At 39.3% G+C, this 18,771-nt stretch overlaps 1 long non-coding RNA gene across 2 annotated transcripts in view; it reads right to left on the reverse strand.

Moving 5' to 3' along the window:
- The window catches only part of LOC139179884 (uncharacterized), a 67,501-nt gene extending 49,656 nt beyond the window's left edge, over window positions 1-17,845 (reverse strand). For both annotated transcript variants that reach the window (XR_011564207.1, XR_011564208.1), the window contains exon 1: window positions 17,764-17,845. This is a non-coding gene — a long non-coding RNA (uncharacterized lncRNA). The remainder of the gene's footprint in view (window positions 1-17,763) is intronic.
- Between the last annotated feature and the right edge of the window lie 926 nt (window positions 17,846-18,771).

Below are 18,771 nucleotides of genomic sequence, written 5' to 3' on the forward strand. Positions count from 1 at the left end.
TTTGTTTTTGCGGTGACTGGATCATACTGAATCAGCTCTCACTTGCGATCAAATCATCCATAACTACATTTGGGGAAAGAGAGGCAGGATGTATAAACATGTCCAACTAGACCTGCACCATTTGTATGTGTGATGTTCTCAAAGAAAAGGGTTGTAAGCTCAGAAGGGTCCTTGCAAAACCATCTACTAGGAGATCCCTTTACAACATCCTTGCTGTTTGTGCCCACTGCCATGTAATCGATCTTTAGTGAATCTTCATGCTTTGCCCTTACAAAAGGGACTTTGTCAAACACAATAGTTGTGTCAATTAAACTTTAGAGAATGGAACATAAAACTTGGTTCTGTAGTGACTGAGTCATTTAAAGACATCTTGTAACAAATACTTTTAAACTAAGAAACAGTATCAAAAAAGAGAAACTCCAATATTTTGGCCACCTGTTGTGAAGAGCTGACTCATTTGAAAAGACCCTGATGCTGGGAAAGATTGAAGGCATGAGGAGAAGGGGACGACAGAGGATGAGATGGTTGGATGGCATCACTGACACATTGGACATGGGTTTGGGTGGACCCCAGGGTTGGTGTTGGACAGGGAGGCCTGGCGTGCTGCGGTTCATAGGGTTGCAAAGAGTCAGACACAACTGAGCGACTGAACTGATCAAAAAAGACAGTATTATTTAGATGTTCTGTTAGTGGAGGCTTCTGTGGTTTAGATTTTCTGAAAGCAAGAACACCAATGCCATGTCCCCACCATTTTCCTGTATGTCATTTCGTACAGAATCACATATGGAATTTGAATGGAGCACTTAGGGGAAGTGGTAGTGCTGGTAGTGGCTAGGATTTCCATTCAACAGAAAAAATTGTGCTTTTAGTCAATCAAGAACAGAAATGTACAGGGACAAATAAATAAATATTAAATTCTTAATATATAAATATTTCAAAGAGGTAAAAATGCTTTTCTATGTACCTATATTTTCCAAATAGCTTGTCTTACTTTTTTATTGGAGATTTATACTATATTTATTTAGTTGGTTATTATCATTTTTTTAATAATAGGCTTGATTCAGATTTCAACATCTTTTCCTATAGCATCTTTTGTTTGTTCCAGGATTCAGTGCAGGGTATAATATTGCAGTTAGTCATCATGTCCCATTAGCCTCTCCAACGTGTGACAAGTTCTCACTCATTCTGTGGCTTTAATGGCCTTCACATTTTTTAAGAGTGTTGGTTAGATATTTTGTAGAATGTTTCTCAATTTGAGTTTGCTTATTTAAACTGGGCTTATGACTTTTTTTTTCTTTTTTTTAAAATTTAATTTAATTTAATTTTTTAACTTTACAATATTGTATTGGTTTTGCCATATATCAACATGAATCCACCACAGGTATACATGTGTTCCCCATCTTGAACCCTCCTCCCTCCTCCCTCCCCGAACCATCCCTCTGGGTCGTCCCAGTGCACCAGCCCCAAGCATCCAGTATCGTGCATCGAACCTGGACTGGCGACTCGTTTCATATATGATATTATACATGTTTCAATGCCATTCTCCCAAATCATCCCACCCTCTCCCTCTCCCACAGAGTCCAAAAGACTGTTCTATACATCAGTGTCTCTTTTGCTGTCTCGTATACAGGGTTATTGTTACCATCTTTCTAAATTCCATATACATTCGTTAGTATACTGTATTGGTGTTTTTCTTTCTGGCTTACTTCACTCTGTATAATAGGCTCCAGTTTTATCCACCTCATTAGAACTGACTTTTTTTTAAGACTTTATTTTTTCAACCAGTTTTAGATTTACAGAAAAGTTGAGCACAGCATCACTTCACAATTGCCAAGAAGCAAACTAAGTGTCCACCAACAAATGACTAGTTAAAGAAGATGTGGTACATATATACAATGGACTACTACTCAGCCCTAAAAAAGAACACATCTTTTCCATTTGCAGCAACATAGATGGACTTGGAGGGCATCATGTTAAGTGAAGTAAATCGGAGAGAGACAAATACTGTATGATCTCATTTATAGGTGGAATCTAAAAATACAAAAAACTGTGGGCTGTGCTTAGTCACTCAGTCGTGTCCTACTCTTTGTGACCCCATGGACTGCATCCCGCCTGTCCTTGGGGATTCTTCAAACAAGAACACTCTAGGGGTGCCATGCCCTTCTCCAGGGGATCTTCCCAACCCAGAGATCAAACCCAGGTCTCCCATATTGCAGGCTGATTCTTTACTGACTGAGACACCAGGGAAGCCCACAAAAAAATCTAGTGAATATAACAAGAAAGAGGAAGACTCACAGATAGAGAAACAAAGTAGTAATTAGCAGTGGGGAGAGGAGAGCGGGGGGGAAAAATACAGGCGTGGGGGAGTAGGAGGGACAGTATCTTATTGGGTATAGGATAAGCTACAGGGAAATGTTGTCAAACTTGGGGGGAGGGAATACAGCCAATATTTTATGATAACAGTAAATGGAGTATAACCTTTAAAAACTGTGAGTCACTACACTGTCCACTTGTAACATACAATATTATACAGCAACTGTGTGCATGTGTGTGCATGCGAAGTTGCTTCAGTCTTGTGTGACTCTTTGTGACCCTGTGGACTGTAGGCTCCCGCCAGACTCCTCGGTCTATGGGATTCTCCAAGCAAGAGTACTGGAGTGGGTTGCCATTTCCTCTTCCAGGGGACCTTCCCAGCCCAGGGATTCAGCCTGTGCAGCTTGTGTCTCCTGCATTGGCAAGTGGGTCCTTTACCACTAGTGCCACCTGGGAAGCCCACAGCAACTATACTTCAATGAAAAACAATTTTATAGCCGAGTAATGGTGTATGTTAAAAGTTGGCTTAAAGCTAAAAAAAAAAAAAAAGTTGGCTTAAAGCTTAACATTCAGAAAACTAAGATCATGGCATCTGGTCCCATCACTTCATGGGAAATAGATGGGGAAACAGTGGAAACAGTGTCAGACTTTATTTTTCTGGGCTCCAAAATCACTGCAGATGGTGACTGCAGCCATGAAATTAAAAGACGCTCACTCCTTGGAAGGAAAGTTGTGACCAACCTAGATAGCATATTCAAAAGCAGAGACATTACTTTGCCAACAAAGGTTCGTCTAGTCAAGGCTATGGTTTTTCCAGTGGTCATGTATGGATGTGAGAGTTGGACTGTGAAGAAAGCTCAGTACCGAAGAATTGATGCTTTTGAACTGTGGTGTTGGAGAAGACTCTTGAGAGTTCCTTGAACTGCAACGAGATCCAACCAGTCTATCCTAAAGGAGATCAGTTCTGGGTGTTCTTTGGAAGGAATGATGCTAAAGCTGAAACTCCAGTACTTCGGCCACCTCATGCGAAGAGTTGACTCATTCATTGGAAAAGACTCTGATGCTGGGAGGGATTTGGGGCAAGAGGAGAAGGGGATGACAGAGGATGAGACAGCTAGATGGCATCACCGACTCAATGTACATGAGTCTGAGTGAACTCCAGGAGTTGGTGATGGACAGGGAGGCCTGGCGTGCTGCAATTCATGGGGTCGCAAAGAGTCGGACACGACTGAGCGACTGAACTGAACTGAACTGAATATTCCATTGTGTGTATGCAGCACAACTTCCTTATCCATTCTTCTGCCAATGGAGTTGCGCAGAAAGTACAGAGAATTCCCATATACTTCTCCTTCCCACCCAACAGAAAATAATTTTAAAGACTTACAATGCTGAGTAGGACCTTATGGATCACAGAATTCCAAACAATTTACTTTATAGATGAGAAATGTGAGGCTCAGATTACTGAACTAATTTACCCAAAGTCACGCAGAAATGGGTCTTACTTAGAAGACACACATTTTTGGTGTGTTTTTCAATTATTTTTAAGTTATTTCTCTGTAACCTAAGGGATGTGTATTTGCAATAAAATTGTGAAATTCAAAGAATTTTATATGGCTTTAAAAAAAAAAAAACTTGTTTTAATTAGAGAAATTGGAGACTGCCTTGCTTTAAATTTCTCCCAGAAACAATGCATGTTGACAGCAATTCTTCCAGCAGTGAGGCAGGGAGAGCCAGCATCTGGTTTTAAATAATGCTAGCACAATGGAAGAAAGGCCTTGGTGAATGTATACAGACCTTCTCTGTTTACACAATCTAAGGGGGACTTTGGGATGGATTTTTTTCCCCCTTCTCTTTTGGTGGCTGATCAAAAGACAGACATTTTCTAAGAAAAGCATCTTGGTTTTGGACAATGGTTTTCCGATTTGCCTAGGACTCAAAAACCGTTTGGCAAGTGAAGCTCAGCTCTGCGTTGTCTGTGAAGTTACTGACTGTCTTTCTGCTTTTCCACATTTTTGTGTGAGTGTTCTTTCTCTGTCCAATGTCTTTCTCCTTTTTTGGTCTGAAAATTGCATTCTCTGCCTCATGATCTAGCAGAGTGTTTATTCCCAGATAATGTCAAGGAAAATGACCATATAGTAAATATCACAAGTATGACAGCTAGAGGTATAAATTGTATTACATTTTCCTTAACATGGCCCAGATGGAAAGCAGGGTCAAGATGCCTCACATTTACTTTGGCTCAAAATCCTTATCTTCCTAGAATATATCAGCATTAAAAAAAAAAAAGTCATGAGCTCAGGTTGTAATTGGAGGAAGTTTGATTCCCAGTCCACACTCAGTTTGCAAGATCCTATAGATGCTACAACTTTCTGACATCTTCACCTATAGGCAGCAAACTTCCATCTCTGATACTAGTCTTTAAAACCACATAGACCTCTGAAGCTACTGTCACCACGAAGGCATCTTTTTTTTTTTTTTTTTATGCTGACACTACTGCAGCCAACACAATCAATCTAAGAGCCATTTCTGTCACAAAAGAAAAGACTCCCCTTTAATGATGACAACTCTTTCAGCCCCAATATCAACACTTTAAAAAAAATTCACCTGTAAGTACAATGTTTTTTTCCTTCATCAGTGAAAGAATATAAGAAGATTCACTTTTGTGAGATACATCCTTGCCTCCATGTCTCATCAGCATATTCCGTAGTGTCCCTGAACCAGCAGCCTAAACTGGTTCATCTTCCAAATCACCCTCTTCTTCTCTATCCCTAGTAGGAAGGTAAGCATCACTGCCCCCTGTTTCGTTAGCAAACTCTGAAGTCCTCGATGCATTAGTTTGTCTTTTTTTGCCACATCACAGGGCATGAGGATCTTAGCTCCCTTACCAGGGGTAGAATCCGTGCCCCTGTGGTGGGAGCATGGAGTCTTAACCACTGAACCACCAGGGACGTCCTGTTTGTCTTTTTAAGTAGACTGAGAAATCATACAAAAACAAGATTTTGATATTCTGCTATGATATCTAAAATTCCTATGCTATGTGAGTAGATCAGACCCTGACTACACAATTCTGGGCTGTATGTCATCACACTTGGTTTAGAAACCCCAGTGTATACAGGGTTTCTAGAATGTGGGTTCTATTAAGAAATAGACTATTCCTGACTCAGTTTTCCCTTTACAGTGAATATACACTATTTTTGGTCAGCAAAGCTTGCTTTGGGGATTTCTTGCCTCATTTGGGGATCTTTTGCCCCTCTCCTGCTGTCCAATGTTTCGTTTAAATGATGCCAAACATTTGGATAGTTAGTTGGATTTTTCAGTTTTGCACTCAGATGTTTGGAATCCTGTGGACATTGTCAAAGATTTGTTTATTATCATCCGGCTTGTAATCACGCTGCGTCTGCGTAATCTTCATCTTCCAGATGAAAACTGAAAAAGTCAGTCAGTCACCCAGATGTCTCCAAATGTCTGGGTGTTTATCATTGCCAAAGAACATCTGGATGGCTGCAATTTTTTTCAGTTTTTATTCATGTCTTTGGCACAGACACAGTCTTGGGTTTAGTTGCTCTGGATACAGCACAATAAATAGCCTTAATGGGATGGGTAGATATTTAACAGAGCTACAAACACAGTGTTCCTGTGGCTAAAATGCCAGTCACCAGTCTGTACAACTGGAACATCATCTCCATCTGAAAAAATACTCAAAGGAAGTGACATGGTGACCCTCATTGCCCTCTCTAGAGGCCCATCAGGAACAAGGGAGTTAGAAAGTGTGTGTCATCTACATTTGCATAAAGAATGCCTCCAAGGCTGGAGATATAACTCAAAGAAAGTAAAAATGGATGAACTTTAGCACCATTTATAGCTCAAAACATAAAGTCTAGAAATAACCATCTGTAGTAAATACAAGCAGATATCTAAATAAATCTTAGGAAAATTGCTTTCTCCTTTGAGGCAGTTGTAAAATGAGGGAGATGGAATAGATGACTACTAAATTCTCTTCCAGCTCTGGCAGCTGATTATTCTAGAAAATCTCTGTGCCCATTGCACAAAGGAGATCCGGAAACAGAAGTAGAATAGCATGGCAGTTAAGCATACAACTTTCGGTCAGAGAGACTCAGTTCACAGCCTGGTGCTGCCCCTCACCCACTGCATGAACCCAGGAAAACTCTGAGACTCTTAGAGCCTTGTTTTTCTCACCTTTACAAGTGTGACGGTTTTGAGCATTGCTATAGGGATTAAATGAGTCAATGTATTTAAAAAGAGCTTACATAGCATATGAAGTACTGCAAAACTCTAAAAACTTCAACTCAGTGTAGACTTAAGATTCACTTTTAATTAATGTCCAGAGTTAGTCTGGAATTCAAAAGAGAAGCCTGGCTAGAGTTAGAAAGATGGGAGTCAGATGGAAAAAGGGAAAAATTGGTAGAAACTTGGGACCAGTGATATGGGGATCTGAGCCTAAGATATTCCAATATGAAAGGTAGGGTGGAGAAGGATCAGCCTGTGAGGCAGAGGGAAACCAGGAGAGTGTCGGATCCTAAAAATCCAGAGAGAAGACAATTTTCAAGAATGATGGGGTGACTCTGGGTCACATGCTGCTAATTGGTCAATGAGGTGAAACTGAAACATGTGTTAAAGTTAGCATAACAAAGCTGTCTTAGTTTGGATTCTTTCAGAAATGAATCCAGAGACAAAGCTTCAAGTGGAAGAAGTTGGTGCTGGTAGGGAAGTGGAGAAGTGAGACAAGGAAGAAAAGATAACCTGTTGCCAGTGTGGGCTGCTGATGGGATTAATATGCCTGGGGAAACTCTGGAATCCACTGTAAAACACACTCTTCAGAGGGTCACTCCACAAAAGGGGAGCTATTTAATGTCAAACCCCATTGACATTGAGTCCTGCTCCTGCGTTGGGGAGAAGGCTTTAGTTTGATGGCATTTCTGGTTTGCTGTAAAGATGCGATTTGGGCTTCAGTGGCAAGAAAGGAGCCTTGGGTAAGAAATGCAGGTTGCTGCAAGTCAGACACGACTGAGCGACTTCACTTTCACTTTTCACTTTCATGCACTGGAGAAGGAAATGGCAACCCACTCCAGTGTTCTTGCCTGGAGAATCCCAGGGATGGGGGAGCCTGGTGGGCTGCCGTCTATGGGGTCGCACAGAGTCGGACACGACTGAAGCGACTTAGCAGCAGCAGCAGCAGCAGTCTTTGGAAGTGGAGCTTGCAGGCCCTAGAGTGCTAAGAATGTGAAGGAAAGGCGATGTCGGTGGAGTGATGGGAAAGAAACCAGATTAAAATGGGTTGAAGAGTCAAGCAAAAGTGATGAAGTGGAATGGTATGTGCTGACAATTGTTTGAGAAGGTTAAACTATCTTCTGAGAACATAGATGGCCTGTTACTCCATTTGAGGTAGAGTTTCAAGGGGAGATGTTCCCCTGGAGTAAGTTTTCATGGTGAATGGAATGATCCAACAGAAAGGGAGAGACTAATAATGAAAGATGGAATGGAGGACTGGAGTGAAGCCCTTGAAAAGGGCAGAGTGACAGGGGTCTTGTGCATATATAGTGGCTTTTGCTTTAATAGATGTAGCTTTTCAATTCCCTTAGGTGCAAAGAATTTGAGTGCAGGAAGATGTACCCATATACAGTTTCTGTTGTTCTGTTTTTCTTTTTGTTTGTTTATTTTTGAGATATAGCTGACCTACAATGCTTGTTACACAATTACACAATATAGTGATTACACAGCATACTGTATACACAATTACACAATATATTGTTACACAATATAGTGATTCAATAATTCTATATACTTAAAAGTGATCACCACAATGCCTAGTCATAATATGTCACCATAAAAAGATATCACACAGTTATATTCCCCACACTGTACATTTCCTAGTCATGACTCATTTATTTTGCAACTGGAAATCTGTGCCTCTTCCCTGGTAGCTCAGCTGGTAATGAATCTGCCTGCAATGAAGGAGACCCTGGTTTGATTCCCAGGTTGGGAAGATCCCTTGGAGAAGGGAACAGCTACCCACTCCAGTATTCTGGCCTGGAGAATTCCATGGACTGTATAGTCCATCAGGTTGCAAAGAGTTGGACACGACTGAGCAGGTTTCACTTTCACTTTCAACCTCCTTCACCTATTCCTCTCCTACCCTTCACAATCCTTCCCTTTGGCAACCATCTGTTTGCTCTCTGTGTCTATAACTCTATTTCTCTTTTGTTATGTTTGTTCATCTGTTTTGTTTTTTAGATTCTACACATAGGTAAAATCATATACTATTTGTCTTTCTCTTTTCTGACTGATTTCACTTTAGCATAATACCCTCTAAGTCCATCTACATTTTCGCAAATGGCAAGATTTCATTCTTTTTGTTATGGCTGAATAATATTCCAGTGTGTAAGTGAGAGGGTATATAGATGTTAATAGATATGACATTCTTCTGTTAATGCTCACTTAGGTGGCTTCCATGTCTTAGCAATAGTAAATAATGCTGCAATGAACTTAGGGGTCCATGCATCTTTTTTGATTTGTGCCTTCCTTTTCTTTATTATAATAGCCAGCCTTAGAATTTCTGGATTATTATGGTAGATCTATATTTAATTTCTTGAGGATTTTCATACTGTTTTCCATAGTAGCTGCACCAATTTACATTCCCATGAACAATGCACATGCATGCATGCTAAGTTGCTTTAGTCATGTCTGACTCTGTGTGACCCTGTGGACTGCAACCCACCAGGCTCTTCTGTCTATGGACTTCTCCAGGCAAGAATACTGGAGTAGATTGCCATGCCCTCCTCCAGAGGCTCTTCCCAACCCAGTGATTGAACCCGAGTCTCTTACATCTATCCGTATTGTCAGGTGGGTTCTTTACCACTAACACCACCTGGGAAACCTCTAACAGAGCACAATTGTTCCTTTTTCTTCACACTTGTTATTTGCGTTCTTTTCGATGATAACCATTCTGGCAGATGTCAGGTGATATCTCACTGTGGTTTTCATTTGCATCTCTTTAATGATTTAGCAATGTTGAGCATCTTTACTTTGTGCCTGTTGGCCGTCTGCATTTCCTCTTTGGAAAAATGTCTACTCAGTTCTTCTGTTCATTTTTTAATCCAATTGTTTGTTTTTCTAGTTCATTTGTATGTATTATATATATATCATATATATTATATATAATTTATATATTATATTAGGCCATTATTGATCATATAATTTGCAAATATCTTCTCCCATTCAGTAGATTTTCTTTTTGTTTTGTTAACAGTTTCCTTTGCTGTGTAAAGCATTTAAGTTTAATTAGGTTACATTTGTTTACTTTTTGCTTTTATTTCCTTTGCTTTAGGAGAGAAAAAAAAATTACTAAGACTGATGTCAAAATTTCCCTTAATGTGCAAAAGCCTTTTAGTTTTATTTTATTTGTTTATTTTGACTTTGTTTCTTTTGCATGAGAAGACATATCCAAAAAAAAAAAAAAAAAGATTACTAAGACCAATGTAAAAAAATGTACTATGTTTTCTTCTAGAAATTTTATGGTTTCAGGTTCCACATTTAAGCCTTTACTCCATTTTGAATTTATTTTTTTATATGTTATGAGAGAGTAGTCCAGTTTGATTCTTTTGCATGTAACTGTCCATCTTTCCCAACACCATTTATTGAAGAGGCTCTCTTTCCCCCCATTGGTTGTTCTTGCTTTGTTTGTCATGAATTAATTGGCCATATAAGTATGGGTTCATTTCTTGGATCTCTGTTTTGTTTCATTGATCTATTTGTCTATCTTTGTGCCAATACACACTGTTTCAATTACTATAGATTTGTGATATAGTTTAAAATCAAGGAGCATGATTTGTGCTTCTTTCTCAAGATTGTTTTGGCTATTCAGTCCTTTGTGTTTCTGTGCAAATTTTAGAATTAGTCCTTTTAGTGCTGTGAAAAATGTCATTGATATTTTTATAAAAAGGTATTGCATCTGTAGATTGCCTTAGGTAGTAAGATCATCTTAATAGCATTAATGCTTCCAACCCATGAACATGGTATATTTTTCTGTTTTGTGGTCTTCAATTTCTTTCATCAGTGACTTATAGTTTTCAAAGTACTGATTTTACCTTCTTAGTTATATTTATTCTTTGATATTTTATTCTAATTGCAGTGATTTAAAGTGCAAATTGTTTTCTTAATTTCTCTTTCTGACAGCTAGTGTATAGAATTATAACATATTTCTCTATCTTAATATTTTATTCTGCAATTTTACCAAATTCATTGGTGAGTTCTAGTAGTTTTTTGATAGTGTCTTTATTATTTTCTATGTGTAGTTTCATGTCATTTGCAAACAATGACAGTTTTACTTTGAAAAGACAATCTCTTTAACAAGTGGTGCTGGGAAAACTGGGTCAACCACTTGTAAAAGAATGAAACTAGAACATTTTCTAATACCATACACAAAAATAAACTCAAAATGGATTAAAGATCTAAATGTAAGACCAGAAACTATGAAACTCCTAGAGGAAAACATAGGCAAAACGCTCTCCAACATAAATCACAGCAGGGTCCTCTATGACCCACCTCCCAGAGTAATGGAAATAAAAGCAAAAATAAACACATGGGACCTAATTAAACTTAAAATCCTTTGCACAACGAAGGATACTATAAGCAAGGTGAAAAGACAGTCTTCAGAGTGGGAGAAAATGATAGCAAACGAAGCAACTGACAAAGAATTAATCTCAAAAATATACAAGCAACACCTGCAGCTCAATTCCAGAAAAATAAACGACCCAATCAAAAAATGGGCCAAAGAACTAAACGGACGTTCCTCCGAAGAAGACATACAGATGGCTAACAAACACATGAAAAGGTGCTCAACATCACTCATTATCAGAGAAATGCAAATCAAAACCACAATGAGGTACCATCTCACGCCAGTCAGAATGGCTGCTATCAAAAAGTCTACAAACAATAAATGTTGGAGAGGGTGTGGAGAAAAAGGAACCCTCTTACACCATTGGTGGGAATGCAAACTAGTACAGCCACTATGGAGAACAGTGTGGAGATTCCTAAAAAACTGGAAATAAAACTGCCATACAACCCAGCAATCCACTGCTGGGCATATACACTGAGCAAACCAGAATTAAAAGAGACATGTGGACCCCAGTGTTCATTGCAGCACTGTTTATAATAGCCAGGACATAGAAGCAACCTAGATGTCCATCAGCAGATGAATGGATAAGAAAGTCGTAGTACATATACACAGTGGAATATTACTTAGCCGTTAAAAAGAATACATTTAAATCAATTCTAATGAGGTGGATGAAACTGGAGCCTATTATACAGAGTGAAATAAGCCAGAAAGAAAAACACCAATACATTATACTAACGCATATAAATGGAATTTAGAAAGATGGTAACGATAACCCTGTATGCGAGACAGCAAAAGAGACACAGATGTATAGAACAGTCTTTTGGACTCTGTGGGAGAAGGCAAGGGTGGGATGATCTGAGAGAATATCATTGAAACATGTATATTATCATATGTGAAACAGATCACCAGTCCAGGTTCGATGCATGAGACAGGGGGCTCAGAGCTGGTGCACTGGGGTGACCCAGAGGGATGGGATGGGGAGGGAACTGGGTGGGGGTTTCAGGATGGGGAACACATGTAAACCCATGGCTGATTCATGTCAATGTATGGCAATAACCACTACAATATTGTAAAGAAATTAGCCTCCAATTAAAATAAATAAATTTTTAAAAATAATAAAAGTATACATGAAAATGGAAAAAAATACTTTTCATTTCCTATTTTATTGTTGTTGTTCAGACACTAAGTCGTATCTGACTCTTTGTGACCCCAAGGACTGCAGCATGCCAGACTCCTCTCTCTTCTACTATCTCCCAAGGTTTGCTCAAATTCATGTCCATCGAGACAGTGATGCTATCTAACCATCTCATCCTTTGCCGTCCCCTCTCCTCCTGCCCTCAGTCTTTCTCAGCATTAGAGTCTTTTCCAATGAGTCAGCTATTCGCATCAGGTGGCCCAAGTACTGGAGCTTCAGCATCAGTCCTTTCGATGAATATTCAGAGTTGATTTCCTTTAGATTGACTGGTTTGATTGCCTATTTGAATTCCTTTTATTTCCTTTTCTTGTCTGATTGCTTTAAATAAGACTTCCAATACTATGTTACATATAAGTGGCAAGAGTGGGGTGGAGAGTGTAAGTTGCAGTTGGACATATCTGCAACAGGGGTTTGGTTACCAACTTTCATTTCATTATTGCATAGTATTACATCTGTTAAACTCAGAGAAGGCAATGGCACCGCACTCCAGTACTCTTGCCTGAAGAATCCCATGGACGGAGGAGCCTGGTAGGCTGCAGTCTATGGGGTCGCAAAGAGTTAGACAGGACTGAGTGACTTCACTTTCACTTTTCACTTTCATGAATTGGAGAAGGAAATGGCAGCCCACTCCAGTGTTCTTGCCTGGAGAATCCCAGGGACGGCGAGGCCTGGTGGGCTGTCATCTATGGGGTCGCACAGAGTCGGACACAACTGAAGCGACTTAGCAGCAGCAGCAGCACATCTGTTAAACTGGGCTAACAATATGAACTTCACAGGGTTTATAAAAAGGTTCGATAAAATAGTGATAGAAGTTGATGAAATGAAAAACTCCTAACCCGCTACATGATTTACTATCATAATTCACAGGACAAATTGCAGAAGTTCCTTGCAACACACGCAAGTCAAAGAGCATAGTAAAATGGACAAACTAAGTTATAACACTAATAACTAACTTTCTATTTTATCTTTATAAAGTCTTTTTTTTAACATATATTTTTCACAGGAAATCTTGCCTTCAACTCATCTTACCAAATAAACTGGAGAAAAGTGAATTGCTCAGTACAATTTGCTTATTTAGAGGTGGACGTTGAACCCAGTCCTCTGCTTTGAAAACCTGAGACTTTCAGGATTACCTTAAAATCTTTGATAATGCACTGGTAGGACACCTGTCCAAACAGCCCCAGTTCCAGAGTGGACCTTCTGTACCACTGCATACTGGAAAAGAAGGTGAGATTTCATAAGGTTTGCCTTGAGGACCTAAGGGAAACATCTCATTCTAGTCATGCTCGGGTCGCTGTACATGTTAAAACACGGCTATATGAGATGTTTTATCAGGTGTCATTTCTGCTACTTGCAGGAAACGCTTTTCAGTGAACATACTAAGGTACTACTACTTGTTCTATTATTTATGGAAACTGAGCAGAAACTTTACCCTGAGGCAATGTTGTCACTTGGATCATTTATGTCTTGTTTTTAGACTAAAAGTAAATTTGCAAGCAACTGAGAAAAATGAACAATTGCTTTCTCACGAAGTATTGCCATCTTATAAAGAGAGCTAAAACTGAAAGTGTGTAGGCATGGCAGGAGAGAATTCTTGGTCTTTAGAACTTTATCTCTGCTTTTTTATCTGAAATAAATCCAAATTGTATGTAGCCTTCACTTTACCTGGGGCGGGGTTGGTGGGGTGGCGGAGGAGGAGAAATAGGTCAAAAGGAAACCTTTTTTCCTACCAGTCTCAATGCTTGTTGAAATAATATATAGATGTTTCTACAAAACACGAAAAAGGTTTTTAAGATTTTGAAAATAACTATATTGACTCTACAGATCAATTTAGGGAGTGTTAATGTTAAGTCTTCCAAACCATGAATGTGGGCTATCTTTTAAACACACTATTTGTGTTTCTAAGAATTTATCCTTTTTCTATAAGTTATCTAATTCATTGATTTATAGTTTTTCATAGAAGTCCCTTGAAACTCCTTTTATTTCTGTGAGATCTGTGGTGATTCTACTTTCATTCTTGGTTTCAGTAATTTTAGTCTTCTCTCTTTTTTTTTTTCTTTGTCAGGCTAGCTAAAACTTTATCAATTTTGTTGATGTTTTCAGAGAACAAACTTATAGTTTATGGAATTTTTCTCTTGCTTTCTATCCCCTACTCCATTTATTTCATCTCTAAAATCTCTGTTATTTCTTTTTTTTCTGCTTGCTTTGTTCAGCAAGCTCTTCTTTTTCTAAAATCCTAAGGTGAAATGTAAGTTATTGATTTGAGATCTTATGTTTTATCATAGGCATTCACAGCTATAAATTTCCATCTGAACACTCTTTTAGCTGCATTCAAAAGTTCTAGTATGTTTTCTTTTCATCACCTAAAAATGTTTTCTCATTTCCATTGTGATTCGACCTTTGACTCATTGATTAGTTAGGAATATTTTGTTTAATTATGCACATTTGTGTATTTCCCAGATTTCCTTCTGTTACTGATTTCTAATCATATTTCCCTGTGAATAGAGAATGCACTTTGTGTGATTTAAGTCTTTGTGTATAGATTGAGACTTGGTTTATGACCTAATATCTATTAGGTATTGGAGCATATGTATATTTATGCTGGAGAAGTTTCCCTGTGTACTTGAGAAGGATGTATATTCTGCTACTGTTGGGTTCAGTTCAGTTCAATTCAGTTCAGTCACTCAGTTGTGTCCGACTCTTTGCAACCCCATGGACTGCAGCACGCCAGGCCTCCCTGTCCATTACTAACTCCTGGAGTTTACTCAAACTCATGTCCATTGAGTTGGTGATGTCATCCAACCATCTCATCCTCATCCCCTTCTCCTCCTGCTTTCAATCTTTCCCAGCATCAGAGTCTTTTCAGATGAGTCAGTTCTTTGCATCAGGTGGCCAAAGTATTAGAGTTTCAGCTTCAGCATCAGTTCTTCCAATGAACACCCAGAACTGATCTCCTTTAGGATGGACTGGTTGGATCTCCTTGCTGTCCAAGGGACTCTCAAGAGTCTTCTCCAACACCACAGTTCAAAAGCATCAATTCTTTAGTGCTCAGCTTTCTTTATAGTCCAACTCTCACACCCATACATGACTACTGGAAAAACCATAGCTTTGACTAGATGGACCTTTGTTGGCAAAATAATGTCTCTGCTTTTTAATATGCTGTCTAGGTTGGTCATTACTTTCTTCCAAGCAGTAAGCATTTTTTAATTTCATGGCTGCAGTCACCATCGGCAGTGATTTTGGAGCCCCCCAAAATAAAGTCTCTCTCAGTTTCCCATTTCCACATCTATTTGCCATGAAGTGATGGGACTGGATGTCACGATCTTAGTTGGTGGGATATTCTTATAGATGTCTCTCAGGTGTAGTTGGTTTACAGTGTTATTCTGTAGTATTGTCTAGTGTTGTTCCTAGTATTGTTCCTCTATTTGTTTGTTAATTTTCTAACCATTTCTAACACACAAAAAGTACTCAATAAATATTTCTGAATGAATGTGGGTGTACTGTGTGCTGACGTGTATTTTAGGCAATCTTCCATGTCAGCAAAACACAATGGATCCAAAACCGAATTAATTATTTATTTTCATCCATTGTTGGAAGTAGAATATTGATATCTCAAATTAGTATCATTGAATTGTCAAATCTCCCTTTGAATCTGTCAGTTTTACTTCTCATATTTTCAGTCTGTTATTAGATATTACAAGCCTTGATTCCTGTTCAGAGTTCTAAAAAGTTGATTTTGACAATTTTCGCCAGTTTCCTCAGTGCTTTCATGGAAGGAGAGTCTTCAGAGGTCTTTATTCCATCATTTTTTTGTTGGCGTCAATCTGAGATAATAGGTTTTGCTGATGGGTTTCTTGTTGTTTGGGAGATAAAGAGAGGCAAAAATCTGGGATGTGAACAGTTATTGCTATGACATTACCATTTTTCTAATATGGGAAAGACTCTAGGAAGGTCAGATTTTTAAAAGAGAGGGTCAGGAGTTCAATTTTGGGCATATTGCCATTGCCCACTAGCTGTCCAAGGAGAGACACCAAATAGGCAACCTATTTACAAGTCTGGAGCTCAGGCTAGAAGTCCAGGCTGCAGGTAAAGAGCAGAAGACTCTGTCTGTCCAGGCTTACACTTATAATTCCACTTAAGATTCTTCAGGACTAGGAAAACTAAATATTGTCCCTCAAATATGCCAAACATTGTTCTGTTCTTTTGCTTTTGCATGAATCCCTCTTCCTGCCAAACACTTTCTTGCTCATGCCTTAAAACTGGCCCTTCTTTAAAAACCCAGAAGGAGTTCTATCTTCACCACAAGCCCTTCTCACAAATGGAAACTTCAGCTACTTACTTCTCCTCTACATTACTCATTGTCAGAGCCCCCTCACTTAGCACACTTTACCATGAATGCCCCCTCTATAATTTATCACCTTGACCATATTTTAGTTATTTGTTGCATATCTGATATCTCATTAAGCTGTAAGATCCTTGAGGATAGGGACTCCTGGAATTTATGCATCTTTATATTTCCAGATCCCAGACCATGTTTAACACACAGAAAGTACTCAATACATATTTATGAATGAATGTGGGTGTACCTCTATTTTAGGCAATCTTCCATTTCAGCAAAACACAATGGATCCAAAACTGAATTAATTATTTTCAACAAAACTGAGCGCGTGTCACTGCCATTTGTCTGTCACTAACGCCTGAAACTCCTGTAACCTTTTTCACTAGTCTCTCTCCTATACTCGGTCTAGGCAATACTAGCCTTTTCAATTCTCCATCATAAACCTGCCTTCAGTTCCCCACTGCCACTCCCTTCTTCTAGACCACCATCTCACTATCTCATTTGGGCTACTCTCAGAGACTTCTTTTGCTCTTCTCCGATATCTCCACTCTGTAACCTGAATGATATATCTGATGTGGGAAATATATCCTGAACCCTACTGCATGATCCTCTTTAATGGTTCCCATGATCTTCAAGTAAAATCCAAACTTCTTAATATGGCATCAAAGAAAATTTTCCTACTGAACTATTTGCACTTGCTAAGGGCATTGTGCCTTCTCCTGCTCCCAGGCTTTTGCATGTGCTGCAAAAACAAAGCAAACAAACAAAAAGGAAATAACTGACTTCTCTTTGCCTAGGCAAGATCTACTCTTTCTCTGTGTCTCATCTTAGATGCCAGTTCCTCCTGGAAATTTTTCTCTGATTACTCAAAACTGGGTTAGGAATATTGTCTATGTGTTTCCACAGCACCTTCTGCTTAATTTGGGTAGCACTTATCAAACTTACATTGGAATTGCTTGGATTGTGTTTTTCTTAGTGTATATGTAACTACATGATACTAAGCAGGTGTTCAGTAAGCATTGATTGTTTCATGTAAAAACAATCATAGAATTTCATTAATCTGCAAATACTGAGGGTTAACTATAGCTTTCATTAGCAGCCTTAACTCTCAGTCCTCCTACATAGAGCTTTTCTTCTGCTGAGAACTAAGACCAATAAAACATATGAAAATCCATGTACATGCACAATGAGACATGGGAAGAACATTGGTACATCTTATCAAGGCAACACTCTCATTTTACAGATGTGAAAACTAAAGCCTTAAAAGTGTCAGTGACTTACCCAGAGCCAAAGTGAGGATGCTTAGCAGAACACAAATGGAAATAGCAATCTCCTGACCCCTCTTGTCACTGTCTGCCCATGCAGTTGTGTGAGTCTTTGCTGGAAGGTCATAGGAATGCTAGTTATCAAGGCTGACTAACAAAGTCTGCCTGTTGACTCACTGTTGAGTCACAAGACCTTGATGATTTTGGGGGACTGGAAAGCTGAATGTGTCTTTTCTTGTAGGTATTAGTTTCTCTTCCAGTGAGACCATGCTGGCACCTCAGCTAAGGCATCCTACTGAGCTGAGCATTGGGGAAGCACAGAGCTCGAAGTGCTCACCATCATCCTTGCCGATGGGGCTATATTTGTATCAACCTCGGAGTTTTCCCAAAGCTTTGCACTTTCTTCTATTACATAACAGAGCAGATAGCCCATACATTCAGGAGCTATCAGTTGCTCAGTTGTGTCTGATCTTTTGCAACCCTTTGGACTATAGCCCACCAGGCTCTCCTTGTCCATGAGATTTTTCAGGCAAAATCTGAAGTGGGTTGCCATTTCTTCCTCTGGGGATCTTCCCCATCCAGGAATTGAACCCATATCTCCTGCGTTTCCGGAGAAGGCAATGGCACCCCATTCCAGTACTCTTGCCTGGAAAATCCCATGGATGGAGGAGCCTGGTGGGCTGCAGTCCATGGGGTCGCTAAGAGTCAGACTCAACTGAGTGACTTCACTTTCACTTCTCACTTTCATGCATTGGAGAAGGAAATGGCAACCCACTCCCGTGTTCTTGCCTGGAGAATCCCTGGGATGGGGAAGCCTGGTGGGCTGCCGTCTATGGGGTCGCACAGAGTCGGACACGACTGAAGCAACTTAGCAGCAGCAGCAGCAGCTCCTGTGTTTCAGGCAGATTTTTAACCTGCTAGGCCATCAGGGAAGCACCAGATATACCATACTTTATACAAAAATTGGATGATTTAAAAGAGATTATTGGAAAGCAAAGCCTATTTTCAGGCATTCTATATAACC

The sequence above is a fragment of the Bos indicus genome, chromosome 3 (assembly GCF_029378745.1).
Source record: "Bos indicus isolate NIAB-ARS_2022 breed Sahiwal x Tharparkar chromosome 3, NIAB-ARS_B.indTharparkar_mat_pri_1.0, whole genome shotgun sequence".
NCBI lineage: Eukaryota > Metazoa > Chordata > Mammalia > Artiodactyla > Bovidae > Bos > Bos indicus.